Raw genomic sequence first — 24,314 nt, forward strand, 5'->3', positions numbered from 1 at the left:
TTACCACCCTCAACACCTTCCTTGTGCAGTCTTCACAGCCTAAACAGAATATTCCTAAACTATCTGGATAAGGGAAGAAAAGGTGGGAAGAGTATGAGTAATGCCATCTCCAAAGCAGAGAAAAATGCTTCAGCATTACCATCCTTTTATCCCTACTCTTATTCCATATCATTTAACCAGTGATCTGTCTGCCAGCCTGGTGCCTCCGTGATTTAATAGCTGCTTAGTCTCTTTAAGAGTCTCTGGTAAGTATTCCTGCCAAAATCCCAACAGATTGTATCAACCAGATCCCCTTTCCTAGCATGCTCTTGTCTCCTGCAAAGATATTTAATAGATTTCCAAGGCAGACTTCACCTTAAAAGAACTGGTGACTCTTATCCCCACACGCAATGTGTGCATGTGCCCTGGCTCTCAGCATAGGAATGAATTTCTACCTCCAACACCATGAGACAAATGTTTCACCAGAACCTCCTTCAGCATAAGGTCACAAAATTTGTGGGGGGTGGCGAAGCAGTGCTAGATTTGGAAACAGAAATCAAGCACTCACTTCTTTTATTTTATCAAAAGAAAAAAAAAAAAAAAAAAAGGCAATAAAAATTCATCTTGGTGAAGAAGAACCCATCCAGCCTCCCGTGGTGCAGGGAGACCTCTCTCCAGTGGCAGGGAGAGCACGTCCTGCTTCACCTGGCAGCCCTGCCAAGCGCCGGCTGGGAAATAAGCACCTTACGTAACGGCGTATTTTCAGCACTACACACAGAAATGCTGCCTCTACCCTGCAGAAGGTATTTTTGGATCTGCTAAAATGCTACTGTGTTCTTCCAGGGCTTTGCATTCTTCTGCTCAGAAATTGCATAATCTGATGCCATAGGAAATAAGGGGTGTTGCATAATGACTCTCGTATTGGCTGCAGGGACCGGAGACTGCACGTTCCTGCTGGAGAGCAGCCCTGCTCCGAGCCCAGGTGCTTTGGGAGAAGGGGAACCCAGGAGCCACCCGCCTCTGGGGAGCAGGGGAACAAAGCAAGGACCACGCAGTTCCTTCACAAAAATCAGCGTCACTAAGTCGCCCATTTGCTGCTTGCTCCCCTCCCCATGGCTGCTGCACGTCGTGAGCTACGTGCACACAGGGAACACCAGCAGCTCCACACACCATGTTCTGGCATCTCACTCACCATTGACACCCTCCTCCACAGGCCCATCAATCTATTGGAAAACATTCAGCTGGGATAAAGACAGACTAAATGCTGATCAGCCTTTTATACTACAGAATTGCCACTGAAATCTGTCTCAGATTAAAATGTAGAAATGACCTTAAGTTACACTTCTCTTTCTCCTTTCCAGCTGTCTCCATAGCAGGAAACAACTTTTCAAACCCAGTCACAGGCTTCAGGCTCTGTTCTTTTCTCTTCATCCTTCCCAGTTTGCACTTTTACCTCATTGACAATTCCCATGGTATTATCGATCCATATGTTGTTATATTATGATATAATTACTGTATGTTATTACTATATAATTACTACATGTTTTTATATTACAATTACTAAGTAATAACAACAGATTTAAGGATTCAAACTGAAATATTTTACAACAACTAACACCAGAAAAATTTCCAGTTTAGTTCACAGAGGCCTTACAGCCTCGCTGACACTGCCACATGAAGGCACTAAATGTTCCAGTCCTACCAACAAATGATATCTTGGAAGTTCCCCCCCCTCACAGAACTGAAACACCCTATTTTCCTCCAAAGAGTAGCATTAAAATTAATTAATGTCTGAAAGACCTTTGAGGATGGAGATCAATATCACGGTGCTGCTTTCAGGACTGAAGTGAATGAATCAAAGTCTCACTTGAATTCACGTGAGGTGTCAGACTGGTCTCAGGTAAACTCACTCACTCCTACGCTTGTTTTTATTTTTATAGTAGATATGAATTATTCAACATTTGCAAAGCACATTCGACATGTAAAAGCTACTCACACAAACTTCTCAGCACTAAGAGCTTATGTGCTTCACACCCAGTATTAAAGTAACTCAACAGCTCTCCGTGGAAGTACAACAATTCCTGGGGTAAGTGCAGTGCTCTGGCCCCTGTCACCCCACACCAGGTCCCAGCCTGGGTGCACCTGCTGGGAAGGGGAAGGACACTCGAAATCCAGCTGGCAGATCTCGGATGGGAAATGACAGCAGTACTAAGTTGTATTTAGCAAGCACCATACACGAGCAAAGAGGATTACTCCTCGACAGAGGCAGCACAATGCCCTGCTCAGGAGCCTCTCGTAAGCCTGTATTAGTGACAGCGCAGGGTTAGAGGTGTGAGCCTGCTCCACTACAGCTTTACGTGCTGCTAACACACAAACAACAGTCCTGGGGCTGCATCCCAGAGGAGCTCCTGAGGCCTGGCACAGCTCGTGCCATCCAACCCTGCAGAGACCAGCACTCAGCACACCCCAGCTGGATCACCCCTGGGCTGCAGCTGGTGGCCCAACACCTGAGGATCTCCTCAGGCACAGAAGGAGGATGAGGCTGGACTCCCTGTGTTTCAACAGGAGAGTCACAGCTGTACAGCTGCACTACTGATTTTGGTGTCCTCCAGAAGGTAACAGAGATGGGGGACTGGAAGGGACAAGCATCCCTGGAACGAATAGAACGTCTGCACAGAGACTTCCATTCCTCCAGCCCACTACACTGAGAAAGTCCAGCCTCTCACCCCTGCCTGGACTTTCTCCTTCCTTCCCTCACAGCACCTCGGTGCTACGTTACCAACAGCTCCAGAGGGAACAATGGCTCCAGAGGGAACAGCACCAACAATCACAGTTTCACCAGAGGGTTCTAAACCACAGACTTTACACAGACAAATCTGCTCTTCCTCCTCACCTACACCCAACTGTTGCCAAAGCCTTGAACCCCCTCCAATCACCAACTCCTCAGCTGAAGTTGTAGCAGGGAGAGAGCACCGAGGTTAAAGCACACACTGAGTATTTATAGGGGTGGGAGTAACTACACACAGAGCTGCTGCTCCTGGCCCAGCCAAAGCTGCCAACTTGCTATTCAGCCCTAAGTAACCTGTGTTTTGGGTGAAATATTTACCCCCCCACTCCCCAGGAGATGAGAGTGATTTGCTGCAATGTCACAAAACAGGAGCCTACAAAAGCCTAAGCCCCTGCACGGGATGTTTTTGCCAAGGAGGGATAAAAAACAAAGTCCCATAAGCTGGACAGGGCTTGGTGAAGTGCCAAACTCCTGAGAGCCTCAGAGGTAACATTTGCCTCAGTTGACTCATTTGGATTCGGTTATGGCTGAGAACTCACTGGAAGTTGTACAAGCACTGAACCTGCTGCTGTGTTCCTCCACAGGGATCTCAGGTGAGAGCTTAGCTAAAGGGCTCAGTGCACCATCCCCTGCCTGCCCTAGCCCCAAGGACCAGAGCTGAAGGGCAACCTGCACTGATTTAAAATCTGTTCACACAAGCCATGCCAGATTTCTTTTATTTTATTGTATTCAGAAAAAAAAAAAGCTTTATTTAATAACTCTGCCATTTTGAGAAGCCCTACTCTTGAAAATCCACTCCCCACATCTCAACTGCAGACAGCCTGGAACAGGTACCAGGTGGGAACAGCTCCAGCCTGATCAGCCACCATCTCACATTTGCTACAAAAATAGTCCTAAGAAAACAAGAGATACTTAAAACTTCTCTTATCCTGCCACTGTTTAGAGCAGACCCATGTTTAAATAACTCCTAATTGTGAAAGGTCTTACCCACGCAGAGACTTTCAAATAAATCATTACCCAATTTTCTGATCCACTGGAGATAAGCCACTTACCTAGTCTTTACAATAGGAGACAAAAGAAGGAGGTTAAAAATGCAACCAAAAAAACCCCAAACATGATTAAATCCAAGTTCACCTATAGCTGAGGAACAGTGGGAGTCCCTACCATATATTCTGTGCTAGAAGTTACTTGCTAATTCCAGGCACAGGGGTCAAAATGAATGCCAGCTATAAATTTAACTATCAGGCAGCAGGGGACAAAGACAAATCTGAATGACAGGACCATTCTAGATCAAAGACTCAGACTGGAGGCCCCAAAGACAGGAAACAAAACTGGTGTTAGAGCAAAACAAACAAACAAAACCCCCACTACATCAAAATCCGGATTTATTTGTGTTTCTCAGCGGAAGGCTGTCACAGACAGAGGTTCAAAGGGCTGCCTCTCTCTAGAAACAAAACCCATATACATCCAGGAGCACAACAAAAAGGATAGTGACAAAAACTTTTAAACCCATGACAACTCTACCCTCCCCATTCTAGGGTATCCCAAGGTATCTGTGGCTACCCACACAGCAGGTGCTGTGGAAAGTGCCCACATTTCCCAGCCAGACCAACTGCATCTCTCTCCTTTCAAACATTTTCATATTTTCTCCCTCAAAATTATTGATCCAAATACATTCCTTCATCTTCTTCTGACTTCTACTGAACAGATTGCTTACTGCTAAAATCAGTATATGCAAACACATGGGCCTGATGTCATCTTTCTCCAGATCTACTTAAAATATCCCATTTTTCATTTACTTAAGGGAGACATGTGGTTTGATATGATTAAGCTACTGCAGCACCTAAACCACCCCCCAAAACAAAAATAAAGAGCAGCTCTTCTTTTCATTGGGAGAAAACATGACATCATGCCCATTCAGGTGAGCAGGAATATGACAAATCTTGCCCCAGTGAACAGTATCGTTAACTGCAAAGGTACTCCCAGCTCCCTCATTTATTAGGAAAATGAGGGGTGAAAATTGTGCTCAGCACATCAGAGACAGCTCAAACTGCTATTTTCAATAATACAGGAGCAAATTCCTACCCGGCTGATTGAAAGAAAAACGCACCTCCTTCATCTCAGAAATAAAATTAAATTATTTATCACTGTAACACACAGGAGGAATTGTTTGATTAGCCCACAAGGGGAAAAAAAAATACAATTCCCCAAAGGCAAAAATTACAACTCTGCCTCTTTATCTAGTAATTCTTATGTCATTGCCTGTATATTCCACTTATATTTATTCTCCATTGCCATTCCCTTCCCCTTTAAAAGGGGGGCACGAGAAGATAACGTGCAAAATTGCAAGTGAAAAATGTCCAGCACACCACACCGACAGGCAAAGGCCAGGCCAGCTCTCGGATTCATAGGCAGTGATGGATAAATTAAGGTTTCATGTCTCCTCTTCCCTTTCTCAGCATCATTTTTTCAGCCCTTTCCCATCACAAATGCAACATCCATCTGTCCTTCCGAAATAAATGGAGAAAGGGGAACGCTGACCATGGAACACCACACACAAACACACACCCCCCTCACAGAAACACATTTCCCCCCAAATACTCACAAGGATGAAGATTTCCTATGTGATGCTCCATTTTCTTGTTTTAAAAAGATGGAAGGCAAAAAAAAAAAAAAAAAAAAAAAAAAAAAAAAAAAAAGGAAGTGTTGCAAAATAAAAGGAAATTCCACCCACACAATCCTGCAGCCTGCTGCAAAGAAGCACCGAGCGTGCTGACGTCACGGATTCATGAATGGATGGAAATCGGGCTGGATGGAGCCCGGCGGGGGCTGCGCACCGGCAGCGGGGCCGCCAGTCCCCGCCCGCTCCGGCAGCGGCACCGCGCCGGGAGCGCATCTCCGCGGCCCCGGGCCCCGCCGCTCCGGGAACAGCGGCGGATCAAGTAACAGCCATCTGCCACGGGAACAGAACGCGGTCGGCAAGCAGAAAAGGAGTTCATCACCGCCCCGGCTTCTTGCGGGATTACAAACCCTGCGTATGATTATTGAAATAACTAAATATAAGCATGCACCGGGAGGAAGAAGCAGGGAGAACAATAGGAGGCTTGTGCTTGATTAGCGATGCAAAAGCACCAGTAAAATAAAAATAGGAGCATTAACAAAATCCCACATTCAGCTCCAGTCAAACATTGCCGGCAGCGGGCGGACAAGCTCACAACCTCAGGAACATCCAGAACAAAGATCAGAGCAGGCAGAGTTTCACACCCGGGGCTGCGTAAGGAACGGTGGGCACAGCACCCACGGATCCCAGCCCTCCCCCCCCATTCGCACGGCAGTTCCAATCCCAAGGCAATGGAATACGCTTTACTGTGCAGCCCAGAGGCAAGGACACCCAAACCCTTGGCAGAGTCCTGGCGACCGCCGGCGTGAGCAGCGGTGACTCACTTGGATACGGACAGGGAAAGAGCACGAGTTCTGCCTTCTTTCTGTATCTTTGAAACAAGAGGGAAGGAATGGAGGGATGAGCATGACAAGGAATGAAGGTCAAGGTTTGAAGGATAACCTGGGCTGCAGGCTCTGCAATTACACCGTCTCAGGGTTGACTAGAATTCACCAATTTGGCCTCAAACTCCTTCTGAACAATTTCCAGCCTCAAAATTATTAAGAGACAGAACTGCCGTATTTTCACCACACCTTTTCCTAGCGAGTAGGAAGCAATTATGTCAGAACAGGGTGTCCCAAAACTTACTCTGGTAAGGCACATCTGAAAAGAACGTCTGAGACAATCCCACTTTTCCTTATGGAAAGTGGATAACGTCCCAAAATAAACCAGGACTCGATGTAACACCACCACAGATCTGGGCTGAAAAACCAAGGATTTTGTGCCCACTTGATCTCACGTGAGCCAGCACCACTGATACCAGCTTCTGCAGAGGGAGGAGGAGGGCTTGGATTGCGAACTGCGGTTTCTGAATTGAGATTTATAAATCTGGCCAGGGAAAATGAAAAGGAATGCAAATTTCTTACTACCTACTTTCAAGATCAAAGAAACCACGAATTTAGTTTTGCTTTAGAGATACCTCTTCTTTAAGAGCTAAAAGTCACCAAAGCACAAGATTTCTGCCCAGACAACGCCACTGCTGCAGCCTGAGCACTCCTGTACCCAAGGGGAAGCAGGAGTGGAGGGATGGAGAGAGATACCAAAGGGATCACTTTGTGTCCCCATTTCAAATCCCAGCTGCACCTGCTTTGACTCCCTGCCTTGCCTTCCCTTCCCCTCCAGAGCCCAGCACTCAGCTTTACACCACCATGGGATGGAAACAGCTTCCAGATTTCCCTGGCATTTTCAAAACAGATAAAAATGTTAATTTACTCTCTTACCCTAAAGGGATCAATTCAGGAACTAGAAGGGAGAGCACAGTAGCACATGTAAGAAGAGGAAGAAAAGGAGAAATATCGATATAGAATAAGAAAAGTCAGAATAAAAATAGAAAGGAAAATAATTTTCAGAGGTTTCCAAGGGTTGCAGCGACATTAAAAAAAACCAAAAACAACAAAACCCAAAAAAACAGCAGAGAAAATAAGTGTGAACAAAACCCCAGCAAGTTTCCAGAAGAAGAAAAGAGCTTGTGCATAGCATTTCAGATTTTCTTGTCCATGGTGGCTTGGTTCAGTATCCCAACACTCAATTTCATCTATGCCTCAACTGCTGAGGTTAAAATTTTTAAACACAAATGTCCTGAATTTAGTACAAGGCAACATCTTAACTCACTGTGAAACAAAAAAACAACCCACACTGTCCTAAAATTGATGGCTGCTACATGATTATGTTGTGTTGCAACCGGGTAAGTACTTTCATAGTACACATTACACAGCTCTTTTGATCAGTAACTAAGTTGCTCGATATTAGAAAGAGAAAATATTCTCCCCCGTCTCGCTCAGACAAAATCATTGGTAAAAGCAGAGAACTCAAGTATCAGATGCCAGATACAATTTGGCTCAGTATTAATGTGAAAATACGGGGGGGGAAGGGGGAGGGAAATGTACTATATACAACAAGGGTGTAAGATACCAAAAACCCAAAGTTCCTAAGGATCTCAAGAGTGCCAGTGAAAAGTTGACAGGCAGCAGGATTTCTGAAAGGAATTATGGGCAACCGAGTAACTAGACCAGTAGGAGAAGTAACAGGCCAAACTGATGGCAATGGGTGCAAAAAGAAAGCTAAAAGTATTTTTAAAAATGAACTCTTCACTATATTTGAAAAATACAAGATAATTAAGTATTTCCAAGCCAATTAATAACTAATAGGAATGTTATACAGCATCTGCTAGGCGTAACATTTCTAGTTGGCACGTCCTATTAATTTGAGCCCAGTCTTAAAATAATCATTTAACAAGTTCTCCAATCCTGTGACCTTCATTTTTAATAAACTGGTGAACGACTAAAATTGCAGAAGACTGAGAATACCAATATTATGCCAATATTCAAAAATAGCATACGTGGTTATTTGTAGGCCTTGGCAACTTGGGAAAAAGTCCTAAGCCAACCTTTGACAGGGAAGGATGGTTCTGCTGCCTCAGACCAAAGGCTGAGTTATCCCAGGATCCTGCCTGTGACAGTGGCCCGTAACAGCCACACAGGGAAGCACAAATCCAAAGCAAATCCTTAATGCTTCCCGTGGCGTGTTCCACTGACAACAGCAGGAAATTAGAAAAGAGATGGGAGTGACTCAAAGGTTAATTTCATAATTATGCAGCAGTAAGGCTGTTAATAAACCTACTCAGCACACTCTTGGAGGTACAAGAGGGACTGCTCTGTGAAAACTTCCTACCTGGGTGAGTAAATAAGTGAAGTGAGACAGCAAATGATTCTCAAACGCCTGGGTAAATATTTGCATAGATAAGGTGGTGAGAGGGGCATTTCATTGTCAAGTTCTAAACATCTGTGAAATCTTGAATCCACTCTTCCCAGCCCTAGGCACACATCCCTCTTGTGAGTGTCCTAATCTTCAGTAGTAAGTGGCTGACAGGATGGAAGGAGAAAATCAGAATCATAGAATCAGATTCTTGTTCATGCTGTCATTATGTCCAGACCTGACCTAGTGCAAGTCACCTTTCTCTTTTGTAAGGAGCAAAGCTTCTTTGTTACATCCTTCCAAACTTGCTGTTTACAGAGATTTATGACTAGAGCCTATTTGATGCCCCAGTATTCCAGAAATATCAGTTACAGGAGACTGGAGTATTGTGAAAGAATTGAACATGTAACACAGTAGTATAGGCCAATTTATTTTATTCTTCTTCCTTTTCTTTGTGATTTTGTACCTCTCTTACACACTCAACAGGCCAAATACAACACAATTTAAAATCAATTCTCTCAATGGCACTTTACTAAGACCAGGAATGAAATGTATGTATTTATTGTATAGGATTTTATCCAGAATGTGCCCAGACCTGGGACTCTGAGAAGTCCTCCCTGCAGAGGCAGGTGAACAAGATCTGTGATTTGACAGGACCAGCGTTGAGAGCTGAGAAGTGTGACCAGAACAAAAGAGAAAAAGCCCCAAAGTGGGACATGTGCAACCCCCACACAAAGGTGAGCTGCAATTCCAGACAGGAGCCCTGTCTGGAAAGGGGGTCTGTTTACAACAGGACAGCCCTGGTGATTTCAGACCCCATTCCTGAGTCGCCACAGCCCAGAGCCTGTAGCTGGGAGATGAGTCCCACACAAATTAAGGGGTAAAACAAAGCTGGGGGTAGGTTTTGGTGCCCAAGTTGCTCCTCCCCAGGCAAAAGGGCTGTGCCCAGAACATGGCTCAGAGCCTCTCAGATCAGACACTTGAGATCTGCCTCTGCTCTTTGAACAGCAGCTACAGTGAGCCACCAAGAGATCTCTGGGTCTGCTTAAAAATGAAAGCAGGGAGCTGGAAACGGGCACAGACTCACAGACCTGCAATATCCCAAGGGAAAGCTCCTCTTCTCACAAGAGTATTCCTAACAGCTACTCAAGAAAACTAACAGACACTTGTACCACCATTGCAGTCTCCAAATCAAAGTACTACCAACTTCTGTTACCCAAAAGTGAGGTTTCTTACACAAAGCCACCTTCCACGCTGTTGCCTGTAGTGTTTTTTGGTGTGCTCTGCAAGCCATGATGGGTAGGAGCACACAACAATTACAGTGATTTCCTTTAACCTTCTATTGCCTTCAGCAACACTCCAGGAATCAACAATAAAGTAAAATAAAGACACCGAAGGCACTAAAAGACAATGACAAGGCAAAAAGCATTGCTTGTTTAGGCATGAGATTCCTTTCTTAAGGAGTTTCTGAGTGGCTTCCCCTCCTGTGTCCCAGGTGAGCCCTGCCTTTGGGGTTCGAGTCTGTAGTTTTAGGAGGAGACATAACACTGTAATGTTAAGAATATGCACTGATGAGGCTGGGAAAGTTCAAGAAACTCCATTTGCAGACTTTCATCTTCTGAAGGATGGCAGCCCAGCTCCTGAGACATAAAGAGAAGTTCTGGAATTCCATCAGGAAGGAAAATGGTGCTACCTAAGAGACATTATAGCTGCTGAAAGGGCAGCTAATGCAGCAAGTGAACAACAGCCTCCCCAGACTGACAGTGGTGGTGGCCAGCTGGGCAGAGGCCATGTGAGAAACCCAGATCTATTTGTTCAGAGAAACAGGCACAAAACAATATTCCTCCCTGAGAACAGGCTGAAATCAAGTCTTCCATAACAGTAATTAACTCTAATAGAGTTTCCAGCAGTGAGAAATACTGAACTTAAAAGTTTTAAAAGTATTCATAAATAGCAGTTAAGAGGGACACTTCTAAAGCCAGCTGAGCTACAGTCACCTTTCCTCTGCCAGGTGAGGAACCTGCAAAAAGCAGTAAGACCTGACAACGAAGCCTCAGTATTAGTGCCATGTGGAAAGAAAAGTCCCATAATTTATGTTATTGCCACAAAAAGACATGCATAAATGGGAAGCTATTGCAGGGAGGAATTAATGAAACTGAAGAAGTGATTAAAAATGCAGTCCAATTCCCCAAGGTCAAGTGTTGTTCAGATGGAAAAAAAATCACCTGCATAAATATAGAAACAACTGCTGAGCAGCTGCACTGTAGATAAGGATTGGGGATGGAGAGGATCAGGGACTGAGCACAAATTATAAATATCCAGTTGTCACAAACAAGGCACTTCTATCCATTGACAGGAACACAAATTCCTGTTTCTCTCAGTTTTGATGAAGCCTTTGGGAAAGGCTTGTCAGGAATGTGAGAAACCACCCCAGAACAACAAGCAAAGGCAGACAGGTCATCAGGTGAGCTCTGAGGGATGGGGAAGGTAACTCAGTGAGGTGGCTCAGTCTGGACAGAGTGAAATGAGAAGCTAAGAATGAGATATGATATGTTTCTATTAAATACAGAAACAGTTTCTGCAAAGAAAGAGGGAATTCATACTCCACATCCGTGGTGAGCAGGAAAACAATGCACTCAAAGTGCAACAAGAAAAAATTACTTAGGCTGTGAGAAGAACTTTTCTAAATGGTAAACAGTGAAGTAGCAGCCTAAGGAACTTAAGTTGTTTCCTCCACTAGGAAGGAAAAAAAAAATCATCTTACAAAACCATCCAGCAATAGTAATATTACTTTGATGGAAAAGATCAAGATGAACTTTTGGAACCTCAGAGGGATCTTCTGTGAAGATATGGAAGCACTGAAAGCTTTGCAGCAACAGCAGGAGCTGAAAAATTCCTCTGATCTCTTGGAGTGCAAGGTCTCACCAAATTAAATCTTTCTCTCCTTGCTACTCTTACACAACCCCTTTGAGGAGTATTATTCAGATTTTCTACCAAAAAACCTACAAAAACTGCTGAAAGCCCATTAAGACAGCAGAACTTAAGTCATGAGACTCCCAGAATAAGGCTCTATATTTAGTACCAACAGTTTTCTCTGTAGTACTGTGATAAAGTTCCTTCAAGAAGAGTGGATCAGCTCTATGTAAATATTCTCCAGGCAAACAAAACCTGCTCAGCATCTTCCTCCCAGACTCGTGCCACTCATGAAGCTTTCAGTAGGTTTTGCTTCAGAGCTCACTGCTTCTTTTTTCCTCCCTCCCAAGGGACTTCTGCTCCCCCAGTGCTCACTGCAGACCCCAGAAGAGCCCTCTTAATCTGTGTGAGGTATCACGACGCAGAATTACTCACTTCAGGACTTGTGACAGCACTTTAAATAGTTACTGTCATGATTAGCAGAATATTGGGGTTTAGAACACTGAACGTGTCAGCAGTAGGGTTGGGTCCTTGTTTTCAAGCACAATGTTGGACACTGCAGTATGATGGAGAAGGCACCCCAAAGGGGTCACTGCACAGCACCCCAAATATTTTCGGAATTAAATCACAGAACTGATCTTAAGGGACAACCAAAAGTTAAACAGACTTCACCTAAGGAGCACATCAAACTTTGCCAATACTCCAGCTCAAACCAGCAGCTGTGTATTGCACAGGATTTGCCCATCCAGGGAAAACCAGCAGCACAGCAGTAAATTCAAGTCATGGCTAAGAGAGGCTGACTGAGAGCCATGTTCAGAAGCACATCAGCTGAAGCATTAACCCTGGGACCTCCCAGGGCTTCACAGGAGTGTTTCATAACCTCTAGTCCTCCATAACTGTCACAGCCCCCCTTAGGGCCAGACCTTCCATCCTCAAGCCTTCTCTACTCACCAGCATCATACAGAGCACTCCCATATAGAGTGCCTTGTCTATTAACCACAAAAAATCAGATAAATTAGAAGCAGCAATGTCGATGAAGCAACTGATGAATTGTCACTGATGAAGCAAGGACAGGGTGGTTCAAGCAACTAATTGCTTTCACTGAGATGGAAGCAGGTTCAAATCAAGGGAGAATTCAATTCTTCAGCAAAATACTTCACCTTAATTATAGCTCGTAATAAGAGACAGCCAGAATCTAAATATATGGATGCTCTGCCTCTACAGCACCCACCACTCCTCAGAGAATGGGTAAAAAATTGACAGCTTTTATATTAAGAAACAAATCCCAAAATGTAGCTCCATCTCACATCTTCCTGCAATCCCACTCAGAGGCAGCTCAGGCACATCCTAAAATTACGTATCTGTAGCTTTCTCTGCATGAAGCATCTCTGTACAACAAAGACCACACAAACGTAAAGAAAATGTGTAGAACAAAACCATTTTCAGTCTCCTGGAGTGAAACAACCACATTTTCTTGCATTACACAGATATCCAGCTAACTAACTGAAGAAAACTCTAGATCATTTTATAGACAAGAATAAATGATTTTTCAACTAGCATCTACAAAGAAAACAAGAAACTATTTTTCAGATATTCTTCTAAACTTAATTCCCCAAAGCTTACGGAATTTTTATAGAGTTTGCTCCTTTTCAGTTCTTCATATAGACAGATATATGTGGTTTGCTAACATACAAGTTTTACAACTTAAGTTTTAATACATAAAATAGATGTAGTTACACTACAGAATTGCATATATGGCACAGAATCAAGAGATAATATATTCCTAGGAACAGCAATATCCAAAACAAACCATTAATCTCTGCATTTCTGGAACTTTGCTGGCATCTCTACTCCAGCTACAACAGCCTGGATTCCTCTCAGAATCTGCATTCTCCAGCCAATCACCAGGGAAATACCATGAAAAAGTACTTATAACAATGGAAAATAATATCCTAAAGCTATCCCCTCACAACATCAATACACTGGAATTAATAGATTCAAATGCTTTCAGACTCCAAGTTATACTGGAAAAATGTAAACACTAAGATTAACTTCACCTCAGTCTATGCACACACCCCTTTGGCACTTGTCCCGTCCTGTTACTCTCATGGGAGCTGGATCCCACCAGGTCTCTGCAGGGACAGCAGGGAAATGGCTCTGGACACAACATAAAACGAGGAGGTGAACTCAGCTCATCCCTACCTTAGAAAGGGAAGCATGTTTAGAATTTAAGGACAACTGCAGGAGTGAGCACGTTATCATTTGAGATCTTTTTGGGTTTCTGACTAGTTACTACAATCCAAATATCAACACTGCTGATACCTGATCATTGTTCCAGAAGCACTGGAAGCCCATGTCCTCTTGGCTCACTGCACATGTGCCTCCTCTTCAAGTCACAGAAATCAAGCTGTCCTCGGAAGCTGCACCATGGGTAACATCTAGGACAGTCCAGCACTGAATTCTTCTCTCTAGAAAGAACAAGAAAGCTCAGAATCCTGCTGAAGTGTATTGAAAAAATGCTCCCAAGATCAGCCCAGCACATCCCCTCAGCACATCGTGATGTTACGTGGCACATTCGAAGACAGCAGAGAACATCCAAAATTAAGTATGCACTCTCAAAAAGAAGCTGGGAGTAGAAAAATACCTCAACATATTTAGTACATCCTTTCTTAGCACAGGCACACACTCTATAATCCTTTTATGGTACAATTTTAATCTAAATTAAGCAAGCAGCTCCAGTAAATAGCTCAGAGCTTTCCACATTACAAAATTACATCAGGATTTGATTAGCCTGTAAAATAACGTACTTCAAGGTAATCTATTAATGATATTTTACACTTAATTTTATACCCAAACTCCAAGCTATTTGTTTTCCTAATTTTAAGCAAATTTTAGGAAAAGCATAACTTATTACAGTCCTCCTACGTACATACAACTCACAATATCATTATTCCTGTTACTACCAGAAACATGCAAGGAGAGAGACAACAACTACTGAGACTCTCAGTCCTGAGCCCACTGCATCTTTTTTCCACCCCCTGCCCCGCTCCCCCCCCAAATTTCACAGGCTGCAAGACTTAGCCCAGCTCTTCATAAAGTTAAAGATAAATCAACACCCTGAAATTACAGAACTTTAATGCAAACACTAAGAGTTTCTCTCTACCCACAAATACTGTTTTCCTTATATCCTTCAGACACAACCCAGCTACTACCACACTGAGGGATTAGAAATACCCTAGCACCAGTGTCTTGCCAAAATTAAGAGACTTTAGACAAAAAAAAAAAATCTATGTGGCACCATCTGCCTCACATTCTGCACCACAAATGAGCTGCTCTCAAGGCCACTCCCAATGTTTGGGAAGTTCAGCACATTCCTAATTTTTTGCTGAAGTAGGAGCAAGGGCCAACTGTATTTGAGAAAAACACTAAGTTTTGTTCACCACTGTCATTTCATTTTAGGTCTCTCCTTATCTTTGCTGGTTTGCCACAAAAACAGGACAGGTAATTCCACATTCCCAACAAGGAAAAGCTTGTGCGGTCCAGGTTAGGCTCCATTCAGAGACTCTATCTGGGCAACAGGAGGATGATGATATAGCAATATTCTTGCACAGGAAAGTACCAATTTGCAGCCTCTGTGACCCTATACCAGCCCTGCACGAGCTATTTTAATTACAGAACAATTTCCAAATAAAATCTAGACTGAACATACATGTCTTTTAACAGTTTTATTAGACAAACTTTATCATTTATACTTTAATATATTAAAAATGTAAATATTTGCCTTTGTTCACAAGGAAATTACACAGTTCTACTAAATCAATGAAAAAAGCCTCAAAAGCCAGTAATTATAATTTTTACCACTATTTTAAGACAGGAATGGTGCATGTAAACAGAAGGTTTATTTTCTTGCTTAAAAAAATGAACACTGTAAGCAATACTACAGATGAAACAATAATAAAGATTGAAAGAATCAAAACCACACAAAAATAGGAAAAAATGCATTGGGATACCTTATCCTTGTAAACACAATTCACATACATATATAGGAGACAGCAGAGAAAATTGGAGAGATGTTCATAAAAAACATGAGACACCAGATGCCCAAAGTTGGCCAAATGCCACTGGAATAAATTACTGCAATTCACACGAAAAAAATACAGCTTTTAAGGACAGGTTTAAAACCACCATTTGATAACTGGCAGCCAAGGTGGGAATGGTCAGTGCCTAAACGGGAAGGGACTTGTGGGGCCGGAGGACTTTCAGCACCAGAGGAGTTCAGCTCTTCCTGCAGCTCCATTTACCACCACCTTTTATAGCCTTCGATTGGCTTTTAACACTTGCTTCCCACATCCAACCTGAAAGATTTCCTGCCTCTACAATCCGGTCCAGAAGCCAGCATGGTGTGTGGCAGCTTCAAGCCCATAAGAAAGCATAAAAGCACTTACTCACTGGGTGAAAACGGCTGATGTGAACAGGACAGACCCAAAAGCCAGAACAGAAATCACCCCAGCTGGGAACAGGGTTACAAACACACCTGCTGATTGGATTTTATTTTTCCTCTTTAACATAACCATTGTGGACCCAAAGAATTCTTCCAATCTAGTATTTCTTATCCTACCAAAATACCAGCAGAATTCTGACTATTTGGATTCAAGTGCAAACCCCTGCAGATGGATTTTTGTTTAAAGAACTGAACAAACAAAACATTATTTGCTTCGAAATTCTTCTACTTGTGGTGAAAGCCGAGCTGTGCTGAAATCAATAGGACTGTTGGCATTGTTTTCAACTGAGCTGGAATTTCATTTCCTGTGCCCCACTTCAGATCTGCTAAAAACCACTAGAACACAGTTTTGACCTTTCATAACAACATCTATAGCTCAAAATAAAGCGTTTTGTGCAAAATAAATACTTGCTGGGCAGGTTACATAAACAGCAGGAAAGCAGCAGCTGTGGCTGGTTTCTTCAGAGAGCAAACTTTGCCCCCAGCCTGGCTGCCCTGGATTAATGATGTTCCTGTTCCATCCCCAGGCTCTGAAGCCTTGGGAAGTCCGTATCCCAACTCAGCAAGGTGGGAGGGTTTGTTATTTTAACCGTTGGCTGATAACAGCTTATTAGCAGGTTTTCAAAGGTTAAGCTCAACACACATGCATGGCAAAAGTGCAAGGAAAGGACAAGGGACATGCTGAATTAGTGCTCCCTCTCCTCCTGCCCCTGCAGCAAGCGACAGAACGTTCTCATACCCCACCACCTGCAGCAGTGCCAGCAAAGAAACTTCAACCAAAACTCCTGTTTGACCGAAAACACCTGAGAACCCACCAAAAGTGCTTTCTTTCAAAGGAGGAGCTTGCTTTGCCTGCTGCATTCCCACTGGCTGCCACACAGCATGGAAAAGCTAACCAAAATCTTTAAGTTTGGTCCTTAAATACAAGGCAGTTTTATTACTGCTGCCAAATTCATCGCTGACACCAAGCTCCATGACAACTCACTGGAAAACAAAAACAAAATCTTCAATTTAGGGCATGCTATGGTTTTTATTTCTATCCCAACCACGTTACTGAACTGTAAAGGGCTGATGCAACCTTAAACCAGGAAAAAAAAAAAGCCCAGTTACAGACTCATTACTAATTCATCCTGGCTGAAGCTGCATACCAGCAGCTGCTGCCTCTCTCAATTAACAGCAAATATTGAACAGTATTGTCATTTAACGGTGTTCACTGCCTGCTGCCCTGTCCACTGCTGCATTTTCAAACGCTCTGGCACAATTTAAAGCTCAACACTAATAAACAGAGCTTAGTTTAACCCCTTAGGTATCAGAGCAGAGCTCACAGCAGAAGTGTTTTACTCGCTTCCTACATTCATTAGGTGCTTGGCAGAAGCTGAAGCCCAAGGATGCAAGGTGCCACCAAAATGGTATTTGTAATTCAGAGGCCCACGGGGTGCTTGGCTTCTGCAGAGGGCTCAGCACAAGTGTGAAAAATGATGAAAGTAACTCCAGCAGAGCAGCTCTTTAGGAATTATTGCCAAAAAGTTGAAATGAAAGAGGAGAAAGAGGAGGAGACCACACATTCAGCCTCTGCTGTTGAAGATTTAGAACAATAAAAACCCAAAACAAATGGGGAAAAAAAATAAAAATAAAGATACCACCATTCTTCAGGGAGAGCATAGCAATGCTGTGATTCCTGATGACCCCATCTCTGCACAGGGGAGTCAAAAGAGCCCAAATTTGAACCTCCCTTCCCTCTACTGTGGCAGTGCCCACAGCTGCCTTTTGGCCAGGCTGGGTTTGAAGTAAATGATTATACAAACAGTGCAGCCAGAGCAAGCAACTGGAAGTGCAGCACTGCCACGCTGCCTCTGTAGGTACTTCCATGCCCTACCTGCTCCGTGGTGTCAAGTTTACTGGAAGCCACTGCTGTACAAGGGACTGTACAGATCCTACATTTCATTTCCATGCCGTGTTCCCAGCACACCAGCAGGAGGGAGCATCTCCAGGCTCTCCTATGAGCCCACTGCCAGCTGGGCCAGGGCCAACGTGTGGATACCAAGGACCTGGGGAAGGGAGGGGATGCTGAGCCAGCCCAACTGGACTGCAAGGTGCACACTGGCAATTTAGACACCACGAGAAAAGATGGAGCAGCTTCTGTCCTGTGTTTATTAGAGTAGAAGCTAGGATAATGCCATTTCAGCTGATCCTGAAATTAGGGGAATTCAGTTATTTCTCAGGTACTGGACCTTCGTTCTACCCCTTCTGCAGAGGGAGCAAAGCATGGGAGCTCCAAGGAGTGATGCTCTGAGGGCTTGTCAAATACATGAGGGAATGGCTTGGAAAACTGGGCAGGTAAATGTAGGCCCAGGCTCTGGCCAGGGCTCTCTGAGAACAAACTGTCCTTGGGTTAGCATCTGGCTGCAAGTCCCCTCATTTTCTCAGGTCCCTCTGCCTGCACAACTCCAACACCCAGCCTGGTTTGCTGGGAGGATTCCTTCCCTCCAGGTTCCCCCAGCACCTTTGTGCCCATGGGGTCTGAGGTGCTCAGATAAATTAGGTGATATGACTAATACCTGCCATCTGCTCATTGTTACCTTCCCTCTCCTCTCCTCTCCTGAAGAGGAGTCAGCACTAAAGTGCTCGTTCTACTCGATCTATTTTAGGAGCGTGGGCTTTCAGCATCCATGCAGCACTGCTTTAAGCTAGAAAACTTAAATCAAAGAAGTAGACCATGCTCTGGCAGGGAAAATTGAGCACTAGGTCCTGTAAAAGCCTCTGGAAAGGCTCAGGAACAACCCTTCTTTTGCAGAAGTTATCTCCACTCCGGTGTGCCCAAGGAGCAGAACTACTGCCCAGGCTTCACTCCAGGCCACAGAGCAGGGGCAGATGAGATCTAGGCCTTGGAAAGCATCCCACTGCTCTCCATGGAGACCAAGGCAGCCAACACAGCTTGGAGCATAGACAGGCAGTGTGCTGCAGCACTGGGTTACTCCCTGCTTCCAGGAGTGAGGAGCTCCTACCCAATCACACCACCTGGGAACAGAGCAGGGAACAGAAACAGGTACCAATAACTGAGGGCACATCTCTGCCCATCAGACAGGGGGGGAATCTCAACTCACAGGGAATAGAAAGCATTGCTTCTGCCAACAGCTGCCCCCCGTACATCCTGGTGAAGGGAAAAAAGCAAACTGGGCACACAAAGGAAAGATGGGGAGAGAGGCCAGTGGAGGATAATTTGATTTCACTGTATTCCTTAGAGGAGCTGCGTGAAAATGCAAAGAAAAGAATCATCACAGTGTAGGAAGCTGAAAGATTTGAGGTGGAGCAGTGAGGAGTCTCTGGCCCCATAAATGTTTAATTTGAGCAAAGCAGCAGATTAGTAGTAAGCACAGTTCTGCTGCTGTTGCTGAACTGCACACTCCTGCTTTGATTTCTAGATGACACACAGTGAGAACGTACGTATAAAAATAAAATAGGAGAAAAGCAGGGAGATTTTCACACCTGGCACTACAAACAGAGCTGCACAGGCCAGCAACACACTCAGCTCCCTCTCTTCTCTCTGCTCAGGGCAGCAGCACGAGGGTGAGCAGCACACATGGAGCTCTGGAGCGCTCCCAGCTCTGACAGCCCAACACAGTGCAGGGGACAACAAGAGCTACTGCACCACACCTGAGGAAGCAGCCAGGGCTGCAGATCGCTGACAAAAGGCATCATGCTGCCTGCCAAGAACACAGAAGGAAGATGCACGTGGAAACACTGAAAAAAATGGATCCCCAGGCCCTGGGAGCAGAGAAAGGACCCAACTGGAACTGTTCCTCTTGCAAAACTGTCCCTGCAAGGACTGGCTTTCTCTCTGTGCTCCTTTCCTAACAAATAAAACTTACCAGTCAGGATCATTCTTTCCCCATCACTTCCTTGAGTTATTCCCATCCCACTCAAAACAGTAAGCTCAGATTGGTTAAATAAATCCTGAAGAAAAGTTGCTAATTGGTGTTTCTTCCTGCCTAAAATGCATGAACAGTCTGAAAAAGAAATAAATGCATTCCATGACCCCTGTGAGATCTCCAGCTCCATTCTTCTTCCCTTTCCTGCTCTTTACTTCCCTTAGATTGCCACCTGATTATCTGCTTCTTTCCCCTCCACCGTCAGAGAGAAGCCTATTTCCTTTCCCTATTTATATCTTTCTCACCTCAAGCTTCACTCTTTTTCCTGCTTCTATATCCACTTGCTGAAATTCAGACAACTCCTCTGCTGCCTCCACCAGCATATCTAGTCTTCCTCCCAGTCTGCAATCCTAAAGAGAAACGTAGCTTCACTAAAACCAAGCACAAAGGTTCAATTAGACCCCGATTTTACCCCAGCAGCATAACTGTTTTATTGGAATTATGTCACTTATCCCAAAGCCAGCTATGCCCAAGAACTGCCTAGACAAGCTCAGAATGAGAGCAGGAAACCCTCTGGCTCAGCCTTCCTCACGCCCTGTAGGAGAGCCTGATCCAGCTGAACACACTGGTAAGGTAGGGAATAGTGTACCACAAATCTGTCCAGCCTCTGGAAAATCTCCACACAACAAGTGAAGGTCATCCATCAGTACAGATTTTCTCTTTTGAAGCATGAACAGATTTAAAAACATATACACTAGTATTCTTATATTTTGCACTCTCCTCAAGGCTGGGAGTGTATTTGAGAAAGTGACCATGAGATGCAACTCCCAACAAGTGGTTTACTGCTTGTGAAAAAAATTAGGAGGAAACAGAAACCCACAGCAAAGCCCTGATGAACCCCCAAGGACACAACCACTCATTGCACATACAGACATACCAGAAGTCTCTTTTTCACTGCATTAAGCTGCTGGGGAAAAAAACTTGCAATGCCAGGACAGCACCCTGGACTCTTCCACACACACCTGACATAGGAAGGTATCACCTCTGATAAAGCAGGACCTCAGTTGTCCCTGCTGGCTGCTCTGGATTTTCAGCTTCCCAAAAGCTGATGTCATGGCATTTCTCCTTGCAAAACAATGACCTTTGCAGGCCTTTGGAGAATGAAGCCAAGTCCAACACTAAAAAGATACAGATGACAAGGAAAATGCTGGTGTGCCCTGCTACTCAAATGACAGGAAACATTAAACATTTATACATTATGACATGATTCTACTGTAACTGCAATCTCCTGTGACACAACCATGGCATTTTTTCTTATGAGAACTCACTCTGAATATACAAGATGGATAGCACTGAGTAAGGGAAGCAGTCCCATCTCTCACCAAACGCTGGCTGGTGACCTCACCCTCGTACTGTACCAAGGCTGCAGAAGGGAGAACACTCCAAGGAAGCAGCTCTTGGACAGACTCTCAGAACACCCCAGGAGCTCAGCCTGTCATGCTTTGTGCCAGGGAGGCTCTCTCCTCACCAGGACTGAGGTGACACTCCCCAGACCAGGACCCTCTGCTTCAGAGGAAAGCACAGACACATTAAATAGCTTGAGCCATAAAAAAAACCCATCAAAACCTTCTTCCAGCCACCACCAGAGCTGCATTTTACACCTTGCTTGCTGGAGAGTCAAAAGGAAACCTCCTTCACCTCCAGCTGACAGCAGCAGCTCCATCCCTCCAGGACAGAACCAGCTGTAAATATTGGCTGGAAATACTTATTCCCACTGGGGACTGGCAACTGTCTGTAATTGCTGGCAGCAGGGGGGCCAGGGGAGTCTCTCTTGTGCCAAACAGCAGACAAAACAAACCAAAGAAAAAAACAATGTCACCTGCATATACTGCAATACCTGAACCTACACAGCACTGATGGGGCTGCATCTGTGTTGAGGCTGAAATGAAAAAATGTTAGAACAGCTATTCTAAACTAAACTACTAAAGTTGCTTATAAGCAAAATGACCGAAAAGATGCTCTGTCCTTTATGCTGTAGATCCAAGGTGAGGAAAGGCCACAAGGGTATGTGACCAGAACACCAGAGATGGATCACGGCCCTGCAGGCCTGGACGTGGACAGTGGTCCTAGCAAAGATTTTTTTCATGAGTATTACAACACTCACACAGTTCACTCCATAAATACAATCTCAGCTTGCTAGAAATGCGTTTCTGACTGAGCACAGTAAAGAAAATACACACCATGAGCAGAAGACCCAGGTTAATCAATGTTGTGTGTATTTAGTTCAGCCACATCAATACAGACTATAAGATATTTTTCTCCATTTTCTTCAACCAGAAAGTGTTCAGGAGTTCATTTAAGTTTTTCATAAGAAATTCTTTACACAAGCTGATCAATAAACCAAGGTTTGGGAAAAAACAGACAACTATTAGAATTCTACAGTGGGACAGTAATTTCTACTCCTACCAGGTGCCCGTGTAAGCTGGGTTGCAAACCTGAAAGTCAAAGCTACCTGCTGACGTGGACTTGTTGACTGACACCAGGAAGACCAAGAAAATAGTAAAAGGAGCACCCAGAAAGAAGGCCAAAAGACAATTCAGTATTAGTTCTAGACAAAAGTTTATGCAGGAGGAAATTTCTGGCTGGCACACAAATGTGAACTAATCGCTGAGAAACTGCCCAGTTCACCTGTTGAGGACCTGCCAGCCATTCCATTGGAAGACAAGGTGAATTTATAACCTGGTAAATTCAAGGCTGAAGGGATGGAGAGCAGTAGCAGGTGGCCTTTGATATCAAGGTCTTCGCTATTGCAGCTTCAGTACCTTCCCTTGCTCCAGGCAATCACTTGATCTCACATGGTTCCCAGAAAGACCAAATTCTACTTAAGAGGTTGCAACAAAGCTCAGGAAACATTTTCTCTCAAAAGACATCTTGGGAAACTGAAGCAATCAGAATGATGAGGCTTTTTGCTCCTGCCAAGTGCCCGAGGTAACAAAGGTAATCAAAATAAAGGCACAAAATAAGACTCTGACTGTAGATGGTCAGTGTCTAATACAGGGATGATATTTCGGGGTCGGATTTTGTGAATATAATCATCTGAGATGACAAGAAGAACAATTTCCTTCAGCACATGAGAGGAGCTTGCAGAGAAAAAAAGAACACTTAATGGTCCCTTCTGCCTCTCCTCTGGGTTTGCCTTTACTCTCCTCTGCAACAAACAGGTTGATCAAACCTCTTCCTTCCCACGTGCTCCACGGGGAGGGAGGCATTGCAGAAACAGGCTCGTTGCTCTCAGTACTTTAAAAGCAAATGTATTGTACAGATAAGGAATCTCAACTACACAGGAACATATGTATTTTAACCTGAAAACCACAGAAATTAACCTTGATGTTGCAAAATACCAACCAGAGAGAGTGAGGGAAGGGATTGTATTTTTACCCAAGTGTGGGAACAGTTCCTCTTGCTCCAGACACATCATCAGCTCAGAATGGGTAGAAGTATGTTCTCTAGGCCCTGTAGTGTCTCCTGCAAGCCTGAACACACTGGTCCATCCATTTATGGCCATCCCAAAGATGGGCAAAGGGCAGGGTAGCACAGTCGAATGAACTGCTCAGGAGTATTGCATTCGACACTCCCTTGGCCAAGGGAATAATGGAATGAGGTCTGGAGGGTTCTGAAGCCAGACTGCTGATAGGAGAATAAAGATAAAGCACTACCAGAAATTAGCCCTGAAGATCAATCCTCAAGCACAATGCTGAGTTAGCTTCTTGCAAAGAAGAGCAGAGCAGAAGATCTCCTTTAGCAAGGAGCCCATTTCTTCTTACAGCTCAGTTATTGATTGTCATCTTGGGCTAGAAGGCCATCATCAGCCAGAAAACATAATGGCTCCTGCTCATGGCTACTGAGCACACAGCCTTCACAGCTGCAGCTGCACGTGGGACTGTTGTCTAACACCACAACACCTTCTCATTCCTCCCAGTTGTCTTGTTACACTTGCAATCCCAAAAGAGACTAGAAATTCTGCTTCCTGAGTAACTCCCAGTGAACCCAGCGAACCACCCCAGGGTGCTGCAGAGAGAAGGTTAAAGATTCCTCTCACACAACCCCCCTGTCAAGATCTTGGTCCTTCAATATTCTGCTCAGAAATGTTACTTCTACTGCAGTGTCGGAATCCAACACCTCAACACATGACAGGAGAGAAATACACCTTAGGAAAAGGTGGGAAAGGTACATTTAAACAGTACTTGATGTCGCTCCTCCAAACATTTAAGTATGAGCTAGACAGTGAACAGGGTTTACTGGAGCCTCTGAGCTGCTGTGCCCTCCCTGCTTCCAGCACCAGGGAAGCAAAGCCATGGGATGAGGGTCAAACTCCTGCATGGCCAGTGCAGCACGGTTTGGAGGGATGTG

At 44.3% G+C, this 24,314-nt stretch overlaps 1 protein-coding gene across 3 annotated transcripts in view; it reads right to left on the reverse strand.

Annotated features, from left to right (window-relative positions):
- MAP3K13 (mitogen-activated protein kinase kinase kinase 13) overlaps nt 1-24,314 on the reverse strand; it is a 68,828-nt gene that overhangs the window by 28,668 nt on the left and 15,846 nt on the right. For 2 of the 3 annotated variants that reach the window (XM_032119454.1, XM_032119456.1), the window contains exon 3: nt 13,857-14,002. The gene's annotated coding sequence lies outside the window, so the exon portion shown is untranslated. Of the gene's footprint in view, nt 1-5,372; nt 5,466-13,856; nt 14,003-24,314 lie in introns of those variants that run through there. The other variant, XM_032119455.1, reaches the window with a different exon arrangement.

This window comes from Corvus moneduloides, chromosome 10, assembly GCF_009650955.1.
Source record: "Corvus moneduloides isolate bCorMon1 chromosome 10, bCorMon1.pri, whole genome shotgun sequence".
Lineage (NCBI taxonomy): Eukaryota > Metazoa > Chordata > Aves > Passeriformes > Corvidae > Corvus > Corvus moneduloides.